The sequence below is a fragment of the Myodes glareolus genome, chromosome 13, assembly GCF_982192425.1.
Source record: "Myodes glareolus chromosome 13, mMyoGla1.1, whole genome shotgun sequence".
Lineage (NCBI taxonomy): Eukaryota > Metazoa > Chordata > Mammalia > Rodentia > Cricetidae > Myodes > Myodes glareolus.
In genome coordinates, this window is record NC_142038.1 from 43,023,256 (window position 1) to 43,029,255 (window position 6,000).

Here is a 6,000-nt window from a genome sequence, read left to right on the forward strand (position 1 = left end):
TACCAGTAAAATAGAAAATAATAAGAATGGGTTAATTCAAGATGTAAGAGTTAGTTAATAAGAAGCATGAGCTAAGAGGACAAGCAGTGTTGTAATTAATATAGTTTCTGTGTGATTATTTTGGGTCTGGGCAGCTGGGGATGAGCAAGTAACCAGCATCTCCAGAGGGAAAAGATTATAAACAAAACATAACATGAAAAAATTAAATCATAGTAAAAGGATTTTAAAAAAATCTCTCTCTAAAATGGGGAAGTAAGATCCCTTTTAATGTCTTTACATTTTATAGAAGACACTTTGATATTTAGCCCTAAAATTTCTATGTCCTTTTATTTTATTTATAACTAAGAGAGAATGACTTTTTTTAACTCAGAAAATAATACTTTAGTTTCTCAATCTTTGTAAAAAGTCTATAAGGTGGGTACTATTATCAGTCTCATTCTATGGACTAGAATTCTGAAGGCAAGAGAAGTTGGAAAACTCACCTATGCTCACATGTTCTTCTAGAGAGAATGACTTTCTAAAAGAAATGCTATTGATTTCAGTATTTAAGTTTTCATATTATAAAGTCATGTTCAGTTTTTAACAGGCTGTTCCATTTGTTTGTCCTAAGGACAGACAGATAGACAGACAGACAGACAGACAGGACACACACACACACACATACAATATACCCATTCATGCACTACACATACACACCACATACAGACATCACATACACATACCACACACATACACACACCTCACACACAGATACACACACACACACACACACACACACACACACACACACACTCACACGATGAATACTCTGTGCACAGGGACAGCTAAGACCACGTAGTCTCGTTAGGGTGTAGGGTGTCATGTTACTGTCATGAGTGCCAGAGTGGTGTAACTGGAGGGTTACTAGAGAGGTGAAGCCATGGCATTAAATAGGCTTTGCAAATTAAAGAAAAAAACCATGCCCAATGCTCCTTTTCAAGTTTGATTTTTAATAGCTGTAGAAGGATGTGAACCATCAAGACATTGCTCTAACTACCTTGTATACACAATGTCCTTCACCACAGAGGTATGAATATTATTCTTATTTAACAAATAAGCAAACAAGCTTAGAGAGGTTAAAATAATTTCCTAAAGTCACACGGTGTATGGCAAAGACATCAATAAAGTCATCACCATCTACTTTTAGAGCAGCAAGCTCTTACCATTTGCTCCCTGGGAGACCTTCTTTGTCCCTGTAGCAAATCTTTCCTAGTTACTCCCTGCAGGTGGGAAAATAGGCCTAGGCATTGAAAGAAGCCCAAAGTTCTTAATTACCTTTGAATTTAGAAGCTACCTCATAGGGTTCCACACGGATATGCCTACCAATAGCCTTTACATATATAAGGGAAGATGAGAAACTTACCTCTGACTGGGTTATCTGTTTATTGCATAGATATGTTATGGAATCGATGTGGTGTTGAGATGAACTGAAGCGACTGTGTAAAAAGCTGTTTGTCAAATATGGTGGAGACATATGAGGAGATTTTTGACTCTAGGTTTTGAATATGAAATAACTGTGGGTCAGAGTCTGGAAGAATCACAGACAAGGCCTAGAAGAGGCAGCACTAAGAGTGTAATAAGGAAATCAAGAGGTTTATGCAAGCCAGAGAGTCAATTATGCCTGAATCCAGCCCTCACGCTTCAGAATGTGAGGATAGCTGACCATGCTCTCAGGAAAGCCCTGAGGCCTAGTGCAGAGAGAGGAGGAACTGGCTGAGAGGATAAGAGGCGTTGTAGCCTTCCCTAACTCTCTCCTATTAGCATAGTTCAGTTTAGAACAGTGCCACCTCTGCAGTGTTGAACGACCAAGAGGCTGAGGGACTGAGGTATTGGGTAGGGGAGTGAAATGGGACAATGACATGCTTGTAGGTCACTTGTGGGTTCAAGAACATCTCAGAATGTCAGGAAATTAGGGCAGAGGACTTACACAAAGACCTATGTGGAACAGGAGTGTCTAGGAAGGCACCCACAAATTTGATGGGAAAGTAAATAGTAAAGTCAAAATCACTGCTTTATAGTGTTACACTAAGCCTCACAATTTAGCATCTATGTGAACATGGAAGTCTTCTTAAAATGCAGACTCAAAATACATCTGAGGTGGGTACTGAGGTCTTCACCATTTCTCAAAACTGGAGTAGAAGCTGTTCTGTTGGTCTATAGACCATACTTTGAAAAATAGCATGAACAAAGTCTTAAATTTGGAAAAAAATGTGAGGTAGGAAGCTAGGTGTGGTGTGATGGCGCATGTTCATTAACCCAGACCTTGTAAGCTCAAGGAGAGCTTGAGCCACATGGTGAGTTTGAGATACTGGTGTGTGTGTGTGTGTGTGTGTGTTGAATCTCCAGAGCTCAAGAAACCACATGGTGGTAATTGGTTGGCTAGGATAAACTCTCAAAGAATCTTGAAGGCCAGGGTAAGGATTTAAATGGCATCACTAGTTAAAGATTCATTGTAGATTTCTGTTTTGGGTAGAGTTTATGAAAGCACCTGTACTTAGGTGATATTTATCTCATCATGCATAGATGGATTAAAAGTTTCAGATTAGGTACCAAGTGAGTGTCTGCCTAGGCTGCAGAGTGAGTTCAATGCTAGCCCAAGAAAGTGAGTGGGTAGTAAGATTGCTCAGCGAGTGAGGACCCTTGCTGCCAAGCCTGACACCTGAACTGAATCCACAGAGATCACAAGTTGTCCTCTGAACTCCCCACTCCACAATCAGTAAATAAATGTGAAAATTGAATATATTTAAACAGTGACTTATATTACATTGCTAATTATTAATATAGTGTATAAAGATTCTGTGTTATTAATTAGTATATACTTTACATACTGAATTAGTAACTACTGTATCATGACTGTGTCATGTTGAAGGACTCTGACTCTTGGAGTCGTCTAAACCATCAGCAAACTGATCTGATCTGCCCACTTCTCACTTGTTTATGTGGACAGAAAGCCACCCTCATGATCGAACAGGATTAGAAGCTGTTTAGGCAAAGAATGCAGAAGTTCTTGTCTTCAAGAATCTTTGACCGGGGACTTAAGAGATGACTTGGTGGTTAAGAACACTGACTGTTCTTCCAGGGGGACCCAGATGAAATGCTGAGCACCCACATGACAGTTAACAACTGTCTGTAACTTTAAGATCTGACACCCTGACATAGACATATGTGCAAGCAAAATACCAATGTAAGCAAAATAAAAAAAATAAACCAACAGTATAAAAACTTTTTATCAGAGTTTTACAAGGGAGGCATTTTTTGACCCTATACTGACTCAGAATAGCACTTAAAACCATAAACATATGTTATCAGCCTTTATCCACGTGTTGCTTCTAGCATTTATATCAGATATTTCTTCGTTCCAAGGCTGTTTTCAACCTGCTGCTTTCAGAGAATGATATTAGATCCCCCCTCCCTCTTCCTCTCCCTCTCTCTCTGTCCTCTCTGGCCCAGAGCATAAAAGGATCACGAGAGAGAAAGAGGGGTCATAGTTTAAGATTAAAACTCTAAATTCAATCCAACTTCTAAATCTGATTAAATGGGAGGTCCATAGAATAGAAAGGTTGGTCACATGGCTTTCTTAAAGGCATGATAAATTTAAACAAGCTTGGTACACAGCAGGAAAACAGATTGAGTACATGGTTGCAAATAGTCCCAAAGCATATTATTCACTTAGCTGCAAAGATGAACAAACGTTTAGTTTCTGAAGGCAATTTTGTAAGAGACAGAAAAGTCATCCCCATACTGTATTCTATCTGTATCATAACCTTGAAAATAAATTACTGGAGACATTTCAGAAAATTAAACTCTAACAAAATTCAATCAATGCTAAAAGCTCTTTGAAATGAATAAAGACGTTTTTATGGACTTGGGTATTACACATACAATGACAAATTTTCCAGAGAACTGGAATCAATTTATTAGTGTTGAAACAACCTTTAGAAATAAGAGCTGTCAGAATTTAAGTGTAAAACCTCTAGAAATTCAGAATCTAAAGGTATAAAAAGAAAGGAAATTTGATTCATTCTGATCCTCAATTTCTTGCATATATTTCTAGAAAATATATCTGAACAAGTAGTTATAAATTTTTTTCTATAAATGGGATATCTGTATATATCTCTACATGTTTGTACTTTGGATTTTTCATTTTATATGACAGTTTATATACAATCATCAGAAAACAGCACATCTGAGCAAATCTCAACTGCATAGGCTATTCACGTGACTTACAATAGTTGATTTAGTTTGTTACCCTTTGAAATATATGTGGGATTTTAGAAACAGACCTAAGCGGTAAAGCTTGGATTCACCTTTGTATGATTTATTATTAAGTGCTATCTATAATAGTGAATGTAACAGGAAAATAAGCACATTTTCCACTTCAATAGTTATGGCCAATCTGCCCTTTCCTCAATTGCTACATTCTCAGCATCTACCTGACTATATGTTTTTTATATGCTACATTCTCAGCATCTACCTGACTATATGTTCTTTATATGCTGCATTCTCCGCATCTACCTGACCATACATTTTCTTACTTTTGGTTAGGGTGCATGCTTTTTCCTCGTGGAGGAGGCTGCTCACCTCTCCTGTATTTACTGCCACTTATACTTCCCTGTCTTAGGCCATAATCAACATAGAACGTTAACTGCATCTTTACAGCTACGATTTTATAGAGTACATTGAACTGGGTACTTAACAAATCAAAATTTGAGATTAAATTCTCATTTTTCTTCCTTTAAAAGGGCAATAAACTGTCATACCTTCTATAAAACGGCAAGATGATGACATTTGATAGTTACTGTCTGAAACTAATGAACAGTTGCATTTTATCCATACCCAATCTATTTTGCTTTCAGGCAATTTGAGAAAATTCCTGGAGGGGAAAATACCTCCCCAAAGCGGTAGCATTTATTGTATAGTTGACTTTACTCTCTCCCAATTTTGTTAAAACCTTACTCTTCCCCCCACCTTGGTGAGAATAACTTTGTAAATAAGTTTATATCCATAGCTTTAAATCTGTGTTTATATGATGAAGGCCCATGCACCTTTTGGTGATATGGTCAGTTTCTAAACTATATCTATTTAGGAAGTCCTAGAGAAAACAACAGTAATGCTGGTATTTGGGTTGACAGTTGTGGCTCAGGGCAGCAGCGGGACATAGAGCAGAATTCTTGCTGAGGAATATGATCCTCCCTTGATTCTAATTTTATCTGTGTGCTACAGCTTTTAAATGTGCGGACAGTTGGTGTTGGATAAATCTGTCCTTACAAACTGGATGCAGTTGACATAAAATTAAATATCTGACGTTAAATCCAAATGCAAAGATATGAAAATGGTTGATTCTTCTTTTGCTATTTCACCTTCTGTCCACCATGAACTCCTAGCAAACAACAACATGACACTTACTATCAGCAGGATGTGGGCCTGATTTTGTTAAAGCTCAATACTTCAGAAAAGGCAGAATAAGTTCTGGCTTTTTACCCGTCCTCCACCCTGATGGTAAAATGATAAATTGTACATACCTGATTTGATCACACCTTTTTCTTTATCTGTCTCCCTTGAATATAAGATTGCTACCAACAGTGAAGCCCACACTTTCACCTTGGCTGGCATAACAAGCCCCTGTGACCTCTGAGAGTTTGCATATGGGGGAACCCTGACCCCCTTCTAGATTCTTCCCAGGTGACTAAATAACTTGCTGGTTGTTAAGGAATAAATCTGAGTAGTGAGGTCACAGCATAGTCTGGCTGTTGGCTCTTTTTCAGATGACTGGATTAACAAAGTAGAAAAGCACTAAAAATACATCAGAGCACAGGTTCTCCTGCCAGGGGTAGAGTGCTGAGATAACCAGTCTGCTGGGAAGGCTGTTGACATCATCCAGTCCCCTAATGCACTATTCAAATGCAAGCCTAGATGAGAGACAGATTTGCTTATCATCTAATTGCCAATAAAACCCTCAGT

General features: G+C 38.0%; 1 protein-coding gene across 4 annotated transcripts in view; it reads right to left on the bottom strand.

Moving 5' to 3' along the window:
• The window catches only part of Myot (myotilin), a 46,113-nt gene extending 40,328 nt beyond the window's left edge, over window positions 1-5,785 (bottom strand). For 2 of the 4 annotated variants that reach the window (XM_048419667.3, XM_048419668.3), the window contains exon 1: window positions 5,562-5,785. The gene's annotated coding sequence lies outside the window, so the exon portion shown is untranslated. The remainder of the gene's footprint in view (window positions 1-5,561) is intronic. The other 2 variants (XM_048419669.3, XM_048419670.3) reach the window with 2 other exon arrangements.
• Between the last annotated feature and the right edge of the window lie 215 nt (window positions 5,786-6,000).